We start from the raw sequence: 22,457 nt of genomic DNA on the forward strand, positions 1-22,457 counted from the left end.
AAAAATAAATGATGTATAATGGTATGACTTAGTAGACCAGTTGAAACATCAAGGACAGATGAAAAAAGAAATCGGCTCAAAAGATTTTCTCATTTATTAGAATCTTCAAACCTTGGAAAATAGGCAATTTAGTTCATATAATGGAAATATATAAAGTTACGAAAGCAGAAAGCACAATGAACGAAAAAAATTCGAACGAAAAATATGTCGCTCATAAGATGCAATTACATATTTTGTAGCATAAAATCCGCGAATTATACTATAAAAAGCATAAGAATTCTTCATGTCGATTATATGCTGCAGCTCTTTTTTCTTCAAGGTTTTAGAATAGATAAGTATTTACAAAAATTATTAGTAAAATATATATATAATTTTTGCTGAAGATTTATATTTGGCGTATAGATACGCGAGCAGAAAAATACATATCCTCTTATTCTAAAAGAAATTCGTAATTTTTTAAAAATATACGTATTAAACCTGGAAGTTAAATTGAAAAGAAAATTGACTTAATACTTCGTTTCCTTATTTATAAAAAAACTTATGCATGTATTTTTTTTATATATATAAGACATAAAAAAGTCACCAAAAAATTGTATGTTTCAAAAGAAATATTTCAGAATGAAAAATAAAATAGATATACGTAACAGTTCAAGTTTTTAATGGATTTTAATAAATACCGAATCAAAAGAAAGTATCGTAGATTCGGAATACTTTCAGAAATATTTATGATACTGTAAAAGAGAATAAACAGCACAGAGAAGAAGTCAAAAGTACATCGACCGAAACTGCAAAAAAGTACAGAAAGTATTTTTTCTCTTGTTTAGTATAGAAAATAGGAAAAAAAATATAAATGAATGTTTTTCAGTACGTGGGAGAATCATTTCTCTTTTTATTAGAACTTTCGAAAAAGATTTTTTCCCTTCAGTTTTGTTTCTTGTGATATCTCTTGCAATTTCTCAAAAAGTTTTCAAGATTTTTCACTGATTTCTAAAAAAGGAGAAGTTTTTATAGTAAAAGATTTTTTTTTCCACCAGAACCAATGATTTGTAGTCTTTGTTATATTGGGAACGGTGAGAGAACCCCTTGTGAAACTACTTACACTTTTGTTAGCCGTTGTATATTAACAATGATATAAAGAATGGTTTTAGTTGTTCAGTATATTTTGAAGTGTTTGGATTGTACAATGCTCTTTTTTTCTTTTTTTATGTGAAAAAAAATTGAGATTCTCAATTGGTCGTTGTTCAACCCCCCCCCCCCTTTAGTTTCTCGGATCCTTAAATTTAGTTATAGAAGTTATCTTTGGTGTACCAGTAGTTTATTTGGAAAATTCTTCAATCTAAGCGATCTATTACAGCGTTCCTCAACCTTTCTGAATCCAAGGACCAGTAAAATATCTGAGGCAAATCAACAAACAAGTAAATTACTATAAGTAGCGTGACCATGTGTCCTGTATTTTACGGGGTATTCTTGTATTTTTGCCATTTCCGACTTTTCGTAAAATTCTCCCGTTTTTTTCAACGAACTATTAACAATTATTTGAATTTGTAATCTTTACTGAAATCGTAAATAAAGATAACCTTTATAACTTATAAATTATATTATGATAATTATGAGTGAAATAAATGTAAATATTCCTCTCACGTATTTGTCATGTTTTTGTTTTTTCAACTTTTTTTTGGTGAACGGTATTTCAATTCACTGCGAGTTCCAGTAGTCCGACTCATTTATGATTTTTAGCCACTTCAGCAACAATTGATGATTTTGCCCAAATATTTTGCCGTACTTTACTCCGTGGTCGCTTGTAAGGATGAATGATTTTTTGTGAACATTTTTGTTCATACTGCGATGTGCTGTAATCCTTTATCTCTCCACTCATCAACAATTTTAGAAATAATTAGCAAATTTGCCGTAAACTATATTTTTAGCAGCTTTTAACGATACTCCATATTTAATATCACATATTTATCATATTTTTCTCGATGCAATATGGTTACATTAAAGATGAAGTTTAAAATTATCAAGTCTGCCTGAAGAATATCTGTACCATCGTCGCAGACCATAGGGTGGGAAAACGCTTATCTATTATATTATTTAATAATAATTATGAATAACATGATCACGCAGACTAATAAAATATATCATAGAAGTTTTTATGAATATTTTTGCATTATACGAGAAATAAAAATCATTGAATTGTTTTTGAACAAACGCGAGAACTAAGAGTTATCGTTTTTTTACCTTATGTACTGTGTGCAAGAAATATTGAAATGAAAGTATTTTACAGCAGCTATAAAACATAAATAATCGTTAAAGAATTTCCAGAAAATCACTATATATATAAAACTCATAGTAAAATAATGGCCAAAAAAATAGAAATTTCCGAAACCGAGAGGTATAATAAATCCATAAACTATCTTTCTGTTATACCTTATTCACAAAATACCGATAGTATTTCAGTGCCGGACCCAGCATTATATTCGCACTGTATAGTTTATTTATCTAGAGATACTTTTGTGAACTTATTCATATTTTGATTTACGTAGCAAATACTCTCAGTTATAGAGACGTTAAATAAAACTTTTATCGACTATCCCAGAAACTTTTGTGAGAAATACTCGTATATATTCACACACGTCGTTTGAATATTAAATTTGAATTATTTATTGTTTCAAGTTGTTTGCTATTTCTTCAAACGGAATCATTGCTGTTATTAGCACAATGAGACCGAATTAATTTAATTATTTTTCTGTTTTTCATGTTCAAAGATAGTATGCATGAAGTATACGAGATGTTTCACGAAGAATATCCGAAAGCTAAATAAATTTTCAAGTAGCTAAATAAAAGTTAAAGTAAAATATGAATAATGATCAGAAATTTCATTTATGGAAAATATTATTGCAGGAAAAACCTAAATTGCAATTTTTATATGGCCACTACTGAAAAATGTCATGTAGAGAAATTTGTGACTCTCTACATGATGACTCTCTACTTTCTCGCCTCTTCTCGAAATCTTGAAAATTTTTGAAACGGTTATTTTAGCTTGTAAAAGAATGGCGAAATCAAGAATCGCAATCATCGATATCTCAATGAATTTTTATCCAAGTGCCACGTAATAAATGTCTTTCAGCATAATAAAGGAAGGCATAAGTTTTACTAGTTGGTTGCTTATTTTTTTCCAATTTTACTTTAATTTCAAAAAAATCTACCATAAAATATTTATTCCTTTTGAACACTCTTCCTGAAACACTTCGTACATAAGACTTTCTGACTGGGAACCTCTCTACTTAAAAAGATAAACTACATTTAATTAATTTGAGGCATTCCAAAAAAAAAAATATATCAACCATCTGAAAGCTGATCGTGTTTACTGATCAATCAGCTGTTGTTTTTATATGTGACCCTTTTCAATCAGTTAAGCTTAATTTTTCTTCATGAACCTTTCCCATTTTTTTAGGAATTAAGAAGGAAATAACCGAGGAATAGAGAGGAGGGGAGGGAGAAAGACCATTATTCCTTCAAATGGGAAAAAAATTAGATCTTCATAGCCTCTTCAAATTTCATAGGAATAAATTTCCAAAGAGTATATGTTCCAAACCTTTTAGATTCAAGAAGATTGTCTTACCGAATGGATCGGTTAAATGTCAGGTATTCCAATGGCACTCAACGTAATGGGAAAGGCTATCATTTCACTAGTCGATCTCTTCAGCTGCTTTCAATTACCATTCTCTTGTCGTTATACTCACTCGAAGTGTTTTAATTACATTTTCGTGTGATTAAATGTAGTTTTTGGCTTGAAAATGCTCAGCAGTGTTCTTTCTTAAAACCAACCTAATTTTTCTGGAATGTGTTTGAACAATTCTAACAAAGACATTACAGGATACATCTTGAAGCTATATCTTTTTTTCTCAACTAGACTGCAAAGACAAAGCTAATGTGCGCCCGTTTCTACACCTATAAACGATTTTTACATATCTTTTTAAAAGTAGTACATGAAGTATTGAAAAGAAAATGAGTATGAAAGAAGAAAAGACCGATTTTTTTCCCTCTCGAGATATCAATCTGTATATATATATGTATATTCTACCACATATTTTTCCAAACAGAATAGTCGGAAAAAGTATGAGAAAGAACAAATACACTCGCTATATATATATGGAAGTTAAAAGATATTTTTTCAGGACAATTTCCCGTTCTTATTCCTTTTATCGAAGGACTCTGAAAAGCTAAAAGTAAGACTCGAAGACTTGAGGGCAACCTCAAAGAATCGGAAGCCTGGAAAAGTTTGCGATGCCATCTCTTGGTTCAATAAAAAGAATATGTGAGTTAAAGTGGACAACGCTACTCTTGAACAGAGAATATGGAAAGGAAAAGAAATACGTTTTTTGCTATTGGAAAATTCCCAGAAGGGTGTAAAATTCGAATGAGAGTTTTGTGGCAAACCTACAATAACGCGAGTGAGCTACGGCTATGAAATAGGCAATATTCCTACTTTAAAAACACTGCTTTTCCCGTCGATGTAATAGCTGCATTTATTCATTTATTCGCATTATTATCAATGCACATTAGTCAGTTCAATTTACTAATGTACGAGATGCAAACAAAAGTTATTATATGCCTTTAAACTTTTAAATCGTTGATTGTACAAACATACTTCCAATTATAAAAACTATTTGTAAACTATTTAATCTAATTATAGAAAGTATTTGTAAAGTATTTAATCTAATTATGGAAAGTATTTGTAAACTATTTAATCTAATTATAGAAAGTATTTGTAAACTATTTAATCTAATTATAAAAAAGTGTTGCGTAAACTTCGAATGTCACTGTCAAGGTTCTGTATTTGTATAAAAATTTTCTCTATACGGTCCTTCTTATCTAAACTTCATAGCTAAGGACGTCTAGTCTTGCATTTGATGAGTCAAAAAGTTACATGTTTCTGAGTGAAATAATTTCTGTGGCATTTCATGCTAAATACATGATTTTCATCACTTTCAGCACATATTTTTACTTCATCGAAAAAATTTCTGCTATGTATTTTAAGTACGCAACAAACAACGAGTTGTCTTAAATTACGACATCTCTGCAAGCGAGCTCAAAATATAAAATGTGAAGAATATGACCTCATCTCTCTTATGTGTTGTTACGTTCCCCATGAGTAAAATAATATACACGGGGGTTTTTAAAATTTTACAATCACTAGAAAAATTTCTACGAATGTTTCCGTTGGGTTTTTATTACAAAAACATACTGTGATAGAAAAAAGAAAATCGGTATAATGTCGATTCTAATGTGAAAGATGAGATTGAATCTATTGTTGTCGCTGAAGATGCGAAGGCAAACGAGTATCAAGTACTGTACTCATTAATATCAGGAATGTAAATATTAGGAAAGATGTTCGTTCGGATAGAAGTCCTATCTCTCTACCATTATATTTATAATTTTCTTAGAGTATTCAAAACATACTACACTGAACATTTGAGAACGATTTTAGTTATTAATATGGATTATAAAGGAGAAAAGTGCTGTACCTTGAATGAGATACGAGTTCATGTTTTCCTCAGCTGGCTTTAGTTACATTCGTTGTTATTCACGGGATTCTTAGAACGATAAATAGCGAGGCTTGTCAAATGTGAATGTTTGAAATTTTAGTCAAGACGTGATTCTCACGAAATATACAGGAGACATTTCACAAAATTAGATGTAAAGGAATTTGGAAAACGTGAATCCAGATGAAATGATCACTAAAAACTAGTATCAATTAAGAGTAGCTATCTTGTTAGTTAAGCTTTGAATGTCAAAATAAAAATGAATTTATGAAATTTTTGGTAAAATTTTAGCATTTTAAATTCGAAGAAAATTTTTTCGTAACAAGCCGTTAAAAAATGAGGTTAGCCTTTGTTATTTGCGATATATTCAAGATGCTTATCTCCCCAAAAAATTAGATGACACTGACATTTATGAACAATAAAGCACGAGAGAAACGAAAATATACTTTCTTAGAATTAAATTATTCTCTGTAACCATAAAATGAGATTCTCAAAAATTACTCCTTTAAAAAATGTATCAGATAAAAGTTCAAAAGTATACTTTTCTTGCATGATCAATTTCCAATAAAAATCGAAGATAATATTTATAAGGAAAGAACAGCGAGACATATCGCATCAATATATCACTGCAGAAACTCCTTGAAAGAAAATAAACTACTTAAAAATATAGACAACGTATAAGGAAACTTAAATATCAAAGTAAACTTTTTTTTTCTTTTGCAACATGAATGAAGTTTCAATTCTCACTTTATTCTACGTTTTTGTTTACGCATTTCTCCGAACATATTCAAACAAATTGCTGTTTACGTAAATCGTATAGAGCAGGAAGTTGAAGACACTAAATAAATATGAGCATCTCTTGACGTTATTTCGTCGAATATAGTTGAATCCCCTCCTTTTTTTCGAACAACCTGAAAAGACAATTTTCGAATCGCTATTCTATCAGAGTGCCGGTAATATAATCCAGAACTTGAGAAGCCGGAAGGGCATTTGGGCCTCCTCTTTATCATATGCCATTTGCACGCGCCAAAATCTTTTCTTACTCCGAAGAGAGAGAGAGAGAGAGAGAGAGAGAGAGAGAGAGAGAGAGAGAGAGAGAGAGAAATATCCATTATTTCCATTTTTGCTATTTTTCTTTTCGATTTCTTATGTATTTTTATTTTATTCTTCTCTCTTTTGATCCATATATTTCAATTTCTTTACCCTTCTTTTCGGCGCTGAGCTATAATGACAGACAGAGCGTATTATATGATAAAAGAAAATCTTAGGTCTTCTTTCTTGTTACTTTCACCGCTACAGCAACTGTCTTTTGTGTCAAGACCTCCCACTTCTAGTATTTCAATCAGAAGCACTTTGAATAATGCCTTCCTATCCTTTTTGTTTTTCATCTGTATATTCGTTATGTTATAGATAAGGATAAAATATGTTTGAATCATTTTTTGGGGAGGGGGAATGAACGAATCCATAAATAGGATTTAATTCTAGGGTTTCAATTGGTCATTGACATCCTCGTTGAGGTTCAAGAGAGGGTGGAAAAATAGATAGACTGTAAGAATTAATATGTCAAATATCTGTTAGGGTTATAATACAGCACTTTCAAATGATTAAGGGGAGTCCACCCTTTAACGTGGTGAAAAACCTTATTCTAAATGTTATTAAAAATATTATTTAGCCATCAATTTATTTCAAAATTTTCCCACATATATTTTATTGTGTATACTATCCTATGCCAGTATAAAATTACACATGTCTTTAATACTTAGGTTGTTACAAATTTTCAAAAAATGCATCAAAAACAGCTTGCGCGCATGATAAAATAACATGACGTCTACGAAATTGAGTAAAAATTGATTAAAAAATAAAGAAACATTTTTAGTCCATAAAATGACGTAAAAAATTTGAGATCCATTTATAAATACTTGGGTTATACAAAAAATGGAATTTTTTAAAATTTAAAATTTAATTTTGATTAAGATTGAGCCGATAAAATCTCAATATTTTTCAATGGAATAGCTTACCCCCAGAGGTAGTAAATTGTAAGACAACTGACACGTTTAAAAAGAAATACAATAAACATGTTGGGGTAAATCGAGAAGCTATCCATACTTAGAATAAGACAACCATAAGAATTCTTTATGGGCATGTATAATATTTTAACATCTGTATGTATACACTCATTGCCATAAAAATTTGCGCACCCAGAAGAAGTCGTCAAAATCAAACGAAATTTTACACATGTAAGTACTACGTTGATATAAGTAAGTAATTAGAAAATCCAAGAAAAGGGATCATTTATTGCAGAAAAAAGTACAGATGAACAGAAGTTTCAGTATTCTGTTGGACCCCCTCTAGCGCGAATGCACGATGCGATACGAGCGGGCATTGAGGCATACAAGTTCCGTATGATGTCCTGAGACATCTCGTTCCATAGTTGCTGTAAATGCACCTCTAGTTCGACCAACCTCGTAGAGTGTCCAACTTGCCGTCCCAAATGATCCCAGATGTGCTCGATTGGTGACAAATCTGGGGATAGAGCAGGGAAGGGTGGTAATGTGGCGGAGGCAGTCTTGTGACATCCTTTCTGTGTGTGGCCTAGCATTGTCTTGTTGAAAAATGGCTCCTGGGAGCCCTGCCATGAGTGGCAACACATGTGGCTGAAGGATGTTATGGACGTACCGCTGGGCTGTCATTGTGCCATGGATCAATATTAGGGGTGACCGTGTATCGTAAGCAATGACACCCCATACCATGACACCAGCTGTGGGAGCGATGTGTCGCTGTAAAGCGAAGGCAGGATTGAAGTGTTCACCACGGGGCCTGCTCACACGAATACGATTGTCATCACTGCTCAAGTTGAATCTCGATTCGTCGCTGAAGACGACCTGGTTCCATTCCGTTGCAGTCCAATCCCGTCGTGCTCGACACCACTCAAAACGGAGGCGTTGGTGGGTGGGTGTCATTGGCAGCACACGTAATGGACGCCGCGATACCAGATGTCCTTCAGCCAGGCGCCTTGCGATGGTTCGGGAAGACACAGGGGCCCGTAGTAAAGCTGCTGCCTGTGTCTGGATAGCGGCCAATGAGGCAGTTGGCTTTACGCGTGCGTTTCGGATGATGTGACGGTCTTCTCGACGACTGGTCTGTTGAGGGCATCCTGAACCTGGTCGCCGTGTAAATGACGTCTCTTCTGTTCACTGGTCCCAACACCTCCTCACAGTAAAATCTGAACGGCCTAGTTGACGAGCTACTCGCCGAGCTGACCACCCAGCTTCCATCATCCCGATGATTCTTCCCCTATCGAACTCTGACAACTGCTCATATGGTCTTCGACGGCGGCGTAACGTCATGTCTACCTCAGCATTTCCTTTGCAAACGATTAAATACACTCCAGCAATCTCTGCTTACCTGTTTTATACTCAAAGGAGAACGAAGTTCAGCGCCCTCTAGTGGCATTACGCAATGCGCAATCACGCTGCATTTCTAATCATTTGCATATCTGACCGACATGTACCTTCAGGCCAACTTTCGTTTTGATCCCACAATTATTTCTTGGTGCGCAAATTTTTATGGCAATGAGTGTATATAATATTCCTAGATAAGAAACTTATTTACTATATTTTAAAAGGTAGGAGACCTCTTAATTAATGATAAATGTCATTGTCATCTATATATATATACAGTATATATAGTATTTTTAATGATATTTCTACTAGAGCATAGTTTTTCACCATGTTAAAAGGTATGAAACCCCTAAAGTGCACCGCTGTTCCTCGATTGTAGGATTTTTTCCACACAACCAATCACGTTGCTTTATCGTCAACGATATTTTGCGTAACTGTTCGAGCTCTTCTTGTTTTTCGTATTTAATTGCCGAACAGCGGTACAAAAAAACAAGGTGGTTATTTTTATTGCAAATAGAAATATATATATATATATATATATAATCTCTTTCAACACAATTTAAACCATTTAATTTCCTAAACCAACAAATTTATGCACTGAGTGTGAACTGAAGTATTCAAACAGCTACAGGTGAATAGAGATTTCAAATTTCTGAAATTTTAATTGAAAATTATTGCAAATTTTAATTAAATATTTTCTCCAATTTGTATATCTATTTGTATTTCTCGATAGCAAATTGACTAAAGATTGAACAGAAAAATTATTGTGTGAAAAAATATCATGCATATTAATTTTAGTAAATAGTTATAACATATCTAGATATACAGTCAAACCTCGTTAGTGCGTCACTCGGTCAACGCGTCACTCCGCTTACCGGGTAACTTTTTGGAATTCCCAATTGTCCTCTATGGAGTTTTAATGTTATTAAACTCCTGAGAGAGAAAGAGAGATAATGCGTCACCCCACTCCACTTAAGGAGTCACTTTTTGTGAGAGCACTCTTTCGAAAATTTCGGCACGAGAAGTTCAACGTTCACTCTTATCACGTCAAAGATCTACCTAGCATTTCAAGCAGAAGCCATTGAAGCATCCATTCCCTCCACCCCCCCTCCCCCAGTTTTACTGCGGGCTTGTTGAAAGATTCTTTCAACATTGGGCTATTTCTTATTTGGGAATGGTACAGCTGAAATCTTGTTTTCTTAGCGAGTTGCGGTTCTTGGTCAGCTTTTGCTAAAAAGATGTCCATGGCAGAAATTCGCCGCTGTTTTTGTTTTTTTAGAGAGATAAAAAAACGTTTAGCTTAAGCCGTTCTGTTTTGTCGGCTTTTTGGACGTTTTAAACAAATCTTAGCTGGACGATTGATTGTCGAGCGTCTGTAATCCTGTGTTCACCCTACTGTCAGAATGTTTTCCAAAAATGTAAAAAAATTTCGTTCACCTTTAAAGACCTCGGTCTCATAAAGAATATTTTACTTTAATTTATGATATTCCAAAAGAATTAAACTGCTCCACAAGACAACAAGACTTTGGTTTTCATAAAAATACGGAAAAATTTGTGAATTTTTGAAAATTGAAAAAGGTAATATTTTGTGTATTTCAAATGCGTAATTATGTAGCAAATAAAAATTAATTGATTAGGATAAACTCGAGCAATCAATTTTCATGACCGAACTCGTTTGAATAACTAAAATTTGGTTTCTTCTACATGAATGTATCAATAGGGAGACAGGAATTAACGCGGCCACGGCTAACTCTTTTTGCGAGTCACTCCGCTTACGAGGTCATATTTTTGGTCTCCCAAGAGTGACTTATTTACGCGAGGTTTGACTATAGGCCTATATGTATTTAAATAACGGAACTAACGAAGGAAATAAAAAAGTAAAGGAATTATGTTCGAATATATACATTTTTTAATTATTTGCATTAATAATTCTAATAATAATTCTTCGAATAATTCCTTCCACGCGTTTTTGTTATGATATTCAATTGTGATCTATAACTTACTTTATTTTTGAGAACCGGCAGAATATATTGTAGCGTTGCCTACACGCACACTAAAAGATCAGCTAATAAAAATTGAAAGCTTTAAATATTTTTATGGATAGGAAGGGGAAAAAAGTGTAGTTCAATTATAAACCAATCTGGATTTGATCCCTGGACCTTTGGCCTCATAATCAGGCGCGTTCTACCTGCTACGCCACATCAAAAGCGCGCTTTGGACTAAAATTATAATGACTATTATAATGTACTTTTAGTAAAAAAAATTCATGATACTACCATCGTCATTCCACTATTACTGTTAAGCGTAGTGTGGTAATATTTTCCGTGCGAATAAAAATAAACAGTTTCTGTGTTCTCTGGCATTCGCGTTATTCCGTCAGAATCCATTGCAGAATTAAGCAGCTCGTAGGGTGCGGTAGCCCAGGTTGATAAGATACTCGCCTGAAGTACCAAAGGATGTTTGGAGGTATCGCGAGTTCGATACCCGGTTCGTCCTTGTCAAAAACTTTCCTGACGCAGGTGTACAACAGAAACAGCGACATGACCATACTGAAAAACACTGCTACCGCAGGGAGTCCCACATCAAGGGGTTAGCGCACCAACCTCTCGATGAGCATAAAAAGAGACTGGCGTTCGAAATCGGTAATAATTATAGTTCCCGGTCTAATTATCCCTCGTGTGCAGAAAATAGCCGTGGTGCGACGAAAATGATCAAATAAATGATGAAACAGGTCGTACGATATTAATTGTCGTAAACCATGAAGCGACGTGATTGGCTGAATATAGTTTTTCACTGGAAAAAATTGCACAATAGCGGTGCACTTCCGAAATGTACTCCCCGGCTTTACTCATATTTTATAATATATTAGCAATTAAAGGGGATATGAATTGAGTTTGCTGCTTGTTATGAACTTTTCGGTCATGAGGCATGTATAATAAATCTGATTCGTGAATAACGTCGTCTAATTAAAATGGAAAGACTAAGTTCTTGTTATCTATTGGTCATATCACCACAGAGTAATTTACTACCAATCGAGTGGTGTTGAAAATGAAGGTGCGATCTACCGGTAGTCACCCCAGGTTCGGTAGGAAAAAGACTTTTTATCTATATCTTTCTCCAGGATTGAACCCGCGAACACAACGTCAGTCTTCTTGTTGGTAGACGAGCATCTTACCACTATGAATCACGAAAATAATTCGCCTTTTAAATTTGAACCGGTGAGTAGAATGTATGCTAAACCGAAGCGATAAAGATACAAAAGTTGTTACTGGGTACAATAAATGTAAAATTCCCAAAACACTGATTGAAGTTCCCAGACATTTTTAGTGAGGTTTCACGCTTCTACGTTTTTTCATACATATGTTTTGAAAATAAATTCTGAAAATTACTTGATGCTATTCTCAATGGAGCGAGATATAAATAAATATTTAGTAAACGCGCTCTTCGTGAGTTTCTTTCACCAACACACGCCCATGAAAACACATTCTTATTTGACTTTTTGATATTCTCGAAACATTTGAACTTTCAATGCAGGCAATGTCAAAATGTCGATCTTTATATCCATGATATCTACGTAAGAAATATTTTTTTTGATATCGAAGATAGAGAACAATCCCTAGGTATTTCCGGAAATTTCTTTTGAATTGCCAATGAAAAACTGCTATAAAAAAGTTTTTTCTACCTCCATGAAACATGTTTGTTATTGGCATTTATTATTCCACTGTGAATTTCATACAAAGAATATTACTATCGTATATGAACGTAGTCTGCTATAAGAACAAAATTCAAAGATAGCGGCTGGATTGCATATTTATTGAATTTTATCATTCATCTTAACGCACCTAGTTACGAAATAATTGTAAGCATTGGTTTTGCACTATATCGAGGAAAATTCAATCTTTATAGCACTTGAGTATTCTTCATACAGGATATACACCCGATATGAAAGGGATTTATACATACTTTTTCCTAACGATACATCTGAAGGTAGTGTTGCAACTCCCGATGGAAAAAATGTTTCCACGTTCCTACGATCGATATACAGTATTGGATCTAATTTCTGATCTTATTCTTCATATAAGAACCAGATATTAGAACTCGGGTAATGTTTTCGTCTTGTTGAAACAATAGGGTACAATAGAAATCCTCTAATGCTAGACTTTCCTGTCAAAAATCTATTTCTAATAAAAAGAATACATTTAACATCTCATTACTGCATAAACTTCACCAATGACTTCTCACGTACGAAAAAGAATGTGACCCTCCAGGAAATCATTTTTCATGTACAGGGTGGTTATAAATAAATTGACATTACTCAGACGTATCTAGCACCCGTGCTGATGGAGATGTTTTGTTTAAACTTGGTATATAGGTATATAGGATACATGGACCATGGGGGGGGGGGGAGAAAGATTCAATAAAAATAGTTCAATTTTTATCACCAGGTGAAAAAGTGGCGCTTTTCATCGCAGTTATCTTTTTTCCCGATGGTCCAAATAACGTATACTGATACTACTCCGACCTATGTAGCGTCCGTTGTGATGGACGAATATATATATTTCATTGAAAAACTTGGTATATACATTATTTAGACCATTGGGAAAAAAGAACTACAGGAAAAACACGCCACTTTTTCAACCGGTGGTCAAAAATTGAACTTTTTTAATTGAGTCTCTTTCTTTTTCCCATGGACCATACATCCTATATACCAAGCTTCATCAAAATACCTCCATCAGAATGGGTGCTACATATATATATGTATGAGTAGTATCAATTTATTTATAACCACCATGTACAAAAGCATTGCCAGAAATCATCTTAAACAGTTTTCCTCAACCTTTTTCAGTCCATGGCCTCCTATGGACCATATTATCTTCTCACTCCCTCCGCTTATTCAGGTCATCCTTATCCTCATTCAAGAGCGACACCCTTTCTACATACTCAATTGCATTAAATCAAAACTAAATTTTTATTTAAAAAAAATTTCACAAAAAAAGGTCGGTCTCTGGAACCCTGAGTCTGAGCACGGATCCAGAAGGTGAGTGATCCTCCCTTCCGGAATTCGAATTCTATGGGAGAAATAGGTCTGTTTAAATTTCGGGACGATCCAACAAACTTCTAAAATAAATAGACTATTCCGACACATCATCCTGGATCCACACCTACCCTGGGTCAGAGTTCGGTGAGCTCCCTCCTCATGAGTCCCCGGGAAAAATGATGTTCTGGGGCCCCATAGTTAGCTGTAACAGCTTACCTAATTTACGTACCTACGTTGAGTAGAGAGTACGTATGAGACTAGTGCTAGATCATAGCACTAGTCTCATCATTCAGGGCCCGTATACATATGAGGCCTCCGGTGATGCCCACATGGGCCGATGGGTTAATATATGGCTCTCGTTCTAAAGAAAGCTCTGCTGAATTCTGAAAGTAGTCATTTTTTCCAACCAATACTTTTTGACTTGAAAGCTTTATTTCTTAGAGTATTCCGGACTGCAAGGGTGTCATATGGCTCCAGGTTGAAAACCACTTTCTAAAAAATCTGATGACGTATTAAATGAAGACATTATCTGCAAGGCAAAGGTACGCTGTTGGCTATCCTTCAGCCTCTAAACTGGAAATACCCACTCTAAATTTTCAAGGAACACAACTTAGCCATTTTTTTTACATCACCAGAATTTAATTTCAGATGATTTGGCAAATTTTTTAACATTACCAGAGTTTAATTTTAGACACGGGGTTTTTTTTTACTCCGTTTACCCTTGTCTCTTGGAATATTCACTTCAACAGTAAATTTATATACGCTCAAAATATTGCTATGAAATCTCGCTATGCTAATGTAACGCTTTATCTATAAGAATTGTTTATTCAATATTTTGAGCATGCATTTCTCATCAATTTTTACATATCAATTTTAGCTACTGAACGCATAAAATCTTTTCACAGTTCAGCTAAAAATTTTGAATCGCTTGCTCGACGAATATAATTATTGAAACACTCAATCTATTTCCCGACGACAATTTCATGAAAATTGTTTCTCTCTTTAGTCTTTACTCCACCAAGTTCCCTTAACATTTTCTCAATTTGCGTTTCAAATTATTTGAGCAACGTGCACTTGGATCTAATTTGAGGTCAAGTCGGAGTTGTATCAAATAAAGGGTTGGATATAAAGGATTTGTTCTTGGCTGAATATAGTGATTGCTGATGGTAATGATAGTAGCGCGATGAATAGCACTAAATAATACATTTTTTCGTATCTCCCGTAGGAATCGATAACACAATTCTGAATAGTACCTAATTTTGAATTTCATTATTTTGTCAGGTATTGAATGAAAACCATTATTCTTCAATGCGAAAACTCTTAGTATTTAGCTAATTAGACAAAGCCCCTAAACATGGGAGGTTTTAGAAGGTTACAAAATTTATAGACATCATTATATACACGTATAGAGACTTGATGGTATAGAGCAGGGGTTGTCAACTTCTATGTGTTCGAGGGCCAACAAATTGGTCACCTGCAGCGTCGTGGGCTACAGCAGGGGTGCCACTCTGGTGCATAAGCCGTACCAGTAAAATGAGAGAGAAACCTGTAAAATTTACAGATTTTTATACACCATTGGTAATATGGTGAAAAACGGGCAATTTAATGGTTAAACTTTTGCCCTAGGGCTTTGTATTTCTCTACTTTATAAACTGACACATATTCTAACACACACTGTTTGCGTTCCCACCTAGATGCAATGCATCAAAAATTACATAGTTTCTTCTGCAAATTATTCCATCCAATTCATTCATAGTTTGAATTTTTTACAGACAAAATATTTTTTCCTACAATTTTTCTGGTATTATTTCTTTTCTTATCCCTGATTTGTTACCCTTCCTACAGCAGCCGTACCAAGATAGGATGAACCAGTCAAATTTATTTTAGATGTGAAAGGATGCGCAAGCACCATTGCCTGGTGCTTCTGGCGCGTATAAAATTACACGGAACCAGATTTGCGACACATGTATTCTTATTATGTAAGCTACCTTCTTTGATCAGATTATCGAAAGTTAGGTTTGAAGAAGTGCCAGTCTGGTGCAACGTAGAATTACCAACCTGCCATGTCGAAATTTAGAGATGAATACTTCTCTGGTTCCGGCGCAAATAATCATCGTGTACGGGTGGGGAACTCACAATATCAACTCTATTATCAAATACGACACGTTTTGTCCTTCGGAATTATTAAGGTCTGCGTAGCCTATATAGTTGGTTGAAGTTTTGAGGTGCTATTGTTAGTTGGCATCCCGTTCGAACCAATTTCAACACAGTGAGAAGCAGAAAGCCAAATATACATTCAGCTACAAATACCGAGGCGGAAAAAAATAGAAGCAAAATGCAACTATGAACTTTATGAGCAATTTGTGTGTTTGAAAAGTTGGTACGCTGAGAACATTTCAATTTTGTTTTTAATTAAAAAACTTTAAACAATTCTACGACCATGAACGAAACTTCATCTTTTCTATTATTTTATCAGAATAATGTCAAAATTTCCCGGCAGTTTTAGTTTGAAAAAACTAAAAACTATTTCCGCTGAAGACAACATTATTGAAACCTTACAGAAATAAAAAATACGCTTCTAAGGCTCCGGTAAACGCATTGGTGAAATTATATTTTGTTTCAGTTATTCGATTTGATCCTCTTATCAGCATTCAAAAACTTTTACCTCGAGTGAACAATATTGAGTTAGCCTATCTTTGGAATCTTTTGCAAATTTTCTATAGTTTCTGATAATTTTAGAGTAGGTAGCTCACAGATATATAGTTCAATGCGAGAGTCATTTGATAAGTAAGGCAAAAAATAGTGTTCACATTTTTCTTTTCTTTTTTTTTGAAAAATTCTATTTAATTTTTCAATATAGTCTCCTTCAAGCTGCACCCACTTCCTTCAATGATGTTGAAATTTCTTTATCCCGTCAGAAAATTACATTTTCTCTAACTCTTCAAGAAAGTCATTTATAGAGCTGCAGGTCTCTTCATTTGATGAACAGTTTTTCCACCAAGCGAAACCTTCAATACTGGGGGCAGAAAAAAGTCGCATGTGGTCTCAAATTTAGTGGATGGAAATTTGTGCGAAGCTTAATTCCTGAAATTCGTAATTCGCAATGGTGCATCTGATGGGGCATTGGCTTTTGTGTGTCAATCTTGGCCGTTTCAACTGCAGCTGTTCTTTCAAATTTCCCAGATGTTCTCCAATTAGTAGCATAATGTTCTCCAATTACCTTGGCCAAATTTAAGGCCCTTCTGGCGGTATTCTATATAGACAACCTTGAAAATCCCAAAAAAAAACTGTGACCATCACATTTTAGTAGACAAAGCAGCCTTTGCTTATCGGTGCCGTTTCACCACTCTTCATCCACTGATTTGATAGTTTTTTTGTCTCTGGTGTATTCTGGGGAATATATGTTTCACTCACATGTTTCAAAAATTTACGCCGAAAGTCTCAAAGGTTGTGAGGCAAAATTGACAAATTCTCTTTTGACACATCTTTTGCGTTCGCTTTTCATCAATCATGACTAATCCCAGTACCCATCTTGAACAAAGCTTTTTAATTTTTAATTTATCATAGAAAAGATTGTGAATCCGTTATATTAAGATGCCAACAACATCAGTAACAACTCAAGCAACTTCCATCTGCCATATTCCATGACGATACTATAGACTTTTTCAATGATTTCCAGGGTGGTGTTGGCCTAAACCGGACGCCCAGGACGATCTACTTCTTCGGTGAACGTGCGACCCATTTAAATTCGTTGATCCAAAAATAAATGGGTCTTCAAATGGTACGGAGTCCCTATAAACTAATTGCAATTCAACCTTAATCTGGACAGCTTTGCAACTTATTTTAGAAAAAAAAAATGTTTTTCACTGCACGACACTGATCATTATACTTAGAGAATAGCTGTACAACCCCAAAAAAATAAACCACCAAGCTTTTCGTGCTCTAACTTGTAGTGAAAGGTTTTAAAGAGTGATAAAAAAAATTATAGTTGTAATGCAGTGAAACCTCGCTACAAAGATACTTGATATAACGATAAATCCGTCTACAACGATATTTTTTTCAAATCTGGTTTGGAATTGCCTATAGTCTATTGATAAACTACTCGTTTCGTAGTAAACTATCCTTTACTAAGATAAATCCCTCTATAACGATATTTTTAGAAGATTTTTGAAACTGCTATAACAATACTTTTTTATATTTTGCTCAAAATCGTTCGAATTTAACTTTAACTTCGTCACTTGTTTTCGTTGCTCTGAAGGCGTCTAATAACATCGATATTTTGCAATAAAATATCACCGAAAGCTAAAGGAAATTATTAGTATTGCTAGCTTTTGAGGGTACAATATAAAAGTATCAGATTTAATTTTATTATTAAACTAATTAATTACAATTTTTTGGGGCGAATAAATACATAAAAACGCATTTTCTGGTTTTATTAACAATGCCAATGTAGAAAATACGACAACAACGGCAAAAATTTGATTACACGCAAGGATAATGTTGCCTCTCGATATAACGATAATCTCTCTACAACAACATTTTTTCTTGGTCCGCAGAAGATCGTTATATCGAGGTTTCATTGTAATTCGAAAGTGATCATGCTGCAATCTCATCATCATTACTTACCTTACTTATCAAATGACCTACGTAATCGTTTCGCGTTTTAATAAAAATAATAACTTTACATGCTAGATATGCAACAAAAAAAGAATTGTATAAATATTTGCAAAATGACATAAAAATGTGACACATAAGTAAATATAGAGTCCGTTTTTCCAGAAACAGGAATATCAGAAACGTAGTAACAAAACACGAACATCACTGCATATTTTCTTTTGGATTCGACAAAAGAGATTTTAAGCATCTTTTCTACTAGTACTTCTATTCTATGAAAAAGAATAAGTTGCATTTGAAATTTTGAAGAACCATATTCTCTTCAATACGTTGCCCTAGGATATCTCTATGTATTCCTCCATATCCATATTCAATTTCTATTTCCTGAAAAAAAATTGTGTATTTTTTCTGTTTTTATTTATTTATTTATTTTTTGAGTTCTATATTCAAGCTCAATTTTCTCTTTATATTTTTGCTTACAGTTTTCTGTGCATGATTTTGTACGCCATTCTTTATGCAAGAAATGATATCGTGCTATCTGGTCTTTATTTTGACCTCGTGGCTAAGGGCAGCTGAAAAATGAGAAACGCTTTTTAGGTCATTACCTACATTCTCTCTACATATTCAAACAAACTCGGTTCTAATGATATCAAATCGTTCTATGAAATTTTGTCGTTATGATCGAGGTGTCGTTACAAGAAAAGTTGGCGTTTTCAATACCATTTAAGGGGTCTCATCTCTTTTAACATGGTCAAAAAAGCCTCGGAAACAACGCTCTAATGGAAATATCACTAATAATATTATTTAATCATTGATTTATATGCATTTCAAAATTTTTACATACATTTTAGATTATACAGGGTGTTCTTAAGTCCTAATGCTGCTTGTACCTCCGTTCGTCGTAGAGGTATGGTTCTGATTTAAAAAGTACTCAAAATGTCTTTAGGGACCACTCTATACCCATTTCGAGAGTGAAGATGTAGTGTATCATAAAATAAAAAAATAAAAACATTTTATATGGTTCTCCTGTTTTTCAACTTCCAATTAGGAAGTTGTTTCCCTGTCATTCCCGAGGCCAACAAAAATATTCTATGTTTTCAAGTGCACTATTCGCTGAGATATTTGAATTCAAAAATAGAAGACAAGTTGGTAAAAGAACAGCACAAACTAATGGACAACGCCCCTTCCTCTCATGATCAAATTTAATTATGAGACAGTCATAACTTTTTTATGTGCAGTATATACAGGGTATTTCAAAAAGAATCATCTGATTTAAAAAAATAACTATTTAGTTTTTAATCCGTTTTGATCGAATAATACAAATACAAATACAACGCCACAAGAGACAAAATGCCAAACAAGGTAGCTGATAAAAAGATGCCCATAAAAATATGGTTGTCATATATTTCAAAAATACAGCAACCCAATTAAAAATGCAAATAACACAAATTATAACAATATATACACATGATAAAATATTATACAACGCCCATAAAGAATACTTATGGTTGTCTTATTCTAAGAATGGATAGCTTCTCGATTTACCCCAACATGTTTATCGTATTTCTTTTTAAACGTGTCAATTGTGTTACAATTTACTACCTCCGGGGGTAAGCTATTCCATTTATCAACAACCCTATTAGAGAAAAATTCCCTGCGACACCATAGCCTTGCATTGTCCCTCACCAATCGATACTGGTGTCCCCTTGTAAAAGCAGTCGATTGGCGGTGTACTAAAAGTTCATGGAATGTATAGGTAGAAAGAGGGAAATATCGAGTTTTCACGCAGTTGCTGGCAGGTAGCGCTAACGCGCTTCCTTCGGCTGCCACTTCAGTGTTTGTCAAGATTGGCTTTTCGCACAGTTAAAAGTACGCAAAGAAAATAGACGACATTTGTATCGTTTGTTAGCTATCCCAAATACAAAGCCAATGATAATGACATAATTTCATTTTATCGGTACCTGTCACGCGATTCAAGGCACAAAAACGTATTCGCGTCAAAACTTGCTTCCGTATCTATGGCACAGCCTAAAACAATTTTTTATTTTAATAACTATGCAACATGAGTGAAAGTATCTTGGTTACTTTTTAACTTTTAACTTACTTTTTAACACGTTATTTGGATACTTTTCCCAATAGGAAGTATGCCTCTAAGTTCAACGATTCTCCAGTAAAAGGCGGCAAGGGAAATTATGGAATCGCCTAAGCAAAGCTCCTTAAATTATTTATGGGAATCAGCCGAAAGCCTCAATTTCTGTCGTTATAACTGAGTTTGACTATACAAAATTAGTATTTTTACATTATTGTACATACTTGACGTTATTATGGTGTCGAATTGAAATTCGACTAGTTAAAGAATGATATACGCATTGAGAAGGATATGAGTGAAATATGGTACGCTAATCTAGTTAATGAGATACTAAAGCTGCACGAAAGTATCGCAAATGATCAGAAGAAAAGGTTTTACTCATAACGCTCCAAGGAAAATCAACTTCCTCGTTTATTTTTCTTCATTATCACGCTTCTCGGCTAGTTATTCGACAATATCGTTGCTCGATTCCAATAAACTAGAGAGCGTTATGATCAACGGAGCAAGATCAATACCTTCTCCTCTGTACTGTTCAATTTCATCTTTTCAGCGTTCTCTCGATGCGGATGTTCCATCAACTATTGTAGTTTGTTTGGTTCGTGGCTCCAGTTGTACAATGATAATGAATTTCGAAAACATCATATTGGTGTTCTTAATGAAAGAGCCATGGTAACAGAAGCGAGTGCTCTAACGTTGATAGTTTATGAATAGCTTCTTGACTCGAGACATATATCAACATGTTGCGAAGTAAACAATACTGATCTAACAGAATTATTTCAATTGAAGAAACGGGCTCGTTTTACGCTGATGCGACGGAAAACAAGGGAATTGATTTCGACATTTCAAAAACAAAATTGAGAATTTTCTGAGTATATAAACCCTTTAGCTGCCAATGTTCCCGATTGAGGACATCGGTTTTCTTAATTAAAAAACATATACGGCGTGTTTCAAAAAGAATCCTCGAGTTTCATGCAGTTGCCGAGAGAAAAAAAGGATTCATTCATTTGGATTTGTATAAGTCGTTGTGTTTTTATTGACGTTCAACAAAGTGATTCCATAATTCCTCTTGCTGCCTTTTGCTGGCGAACCGTTGTTCCTAGAGGCATACTTCCAATTCCAAAAATTATTCAAATAACTTGTAGTACTCAGATATATCATTCATGTTGCAAGGGATTTTGTATAGCTATTAACATAAAAATGTTAACTTTTTATACGGACGCCCTCTGCTGAAGAACTCAATTACAAAGTTGTTTCCCTGTCTCCTCTGATGCCAATAAAAAAATTTTACGTTTCTAAGTGCAATATTCACTGAGTTATTAGAATTTGAAAAACGAAGGAAATTTGGGAAAAACAGTGTTAATGCGGGTAAACCATTTATATTTATGCGTAAATCCAAATAACTACACGTTATTTGGATACTTTTTCTAATCGGAAGTACGCCTCTAGGATTAACGGTTGGCCTGTTAAATACCATACGCCCTGTTGCCTATGACCCTGTATATAGGAGCGATGTCTATGACTTCGTATATACGAGTATTGTGGCGTTCGTATCTGAAAATTGTATTGCCTTTTGATGACCGAACATCTCATTTTCGAAGGTGAAACAGCAGAAATGCTCTATTGACAATACGTAGGGGCTGTGTTCGTTTGTAAGGAAGTTCACACGAACATCGGTCATTTTGGCCCAGTTGGAATATAAATCGACCAAAGAAATGAATGGGTCTCTTGGTTTCGTGGACTCCGTACTAGTGCACGTTACTAGTGCAAAA

The 22,457-nt window shown here is 34.2% G+C and overlaps 1 protein-coding gene across 2 annotated transcripts in view; it reads left to right on the forward strand.

The window, feature by feature from the left end:
• The window catches only part of LOC149065805 (acetylcholine receptor subunit alpha-like), a 228,961-nt gene that overhangs the window by 54,233 nt on the left and 152,271 nt on the right, over positions 1–22,457 (forward strand). The gene's annotated exons all lie outside the window — the stretch shown is intronic.

The sequence above is a fragment of the Pholcus phalangioides genome, unplaced genomic scaffold (genome assembly GCF_987345545.1).
Source record: "Pholcus phalangioides strain wild (caught in Gottingen) unplaced genomic scaffold, Ppha-v1.0 ptg000039l_1, whole genome shotgun sequence".
Classification (NCBI taxonomy): domain Eukaryota; kingdom Metazoa; phylum Arthropoda; class Arachnida; order Araneae; family Pholcidae; genus Pholcus; species Pholcus phalangioides.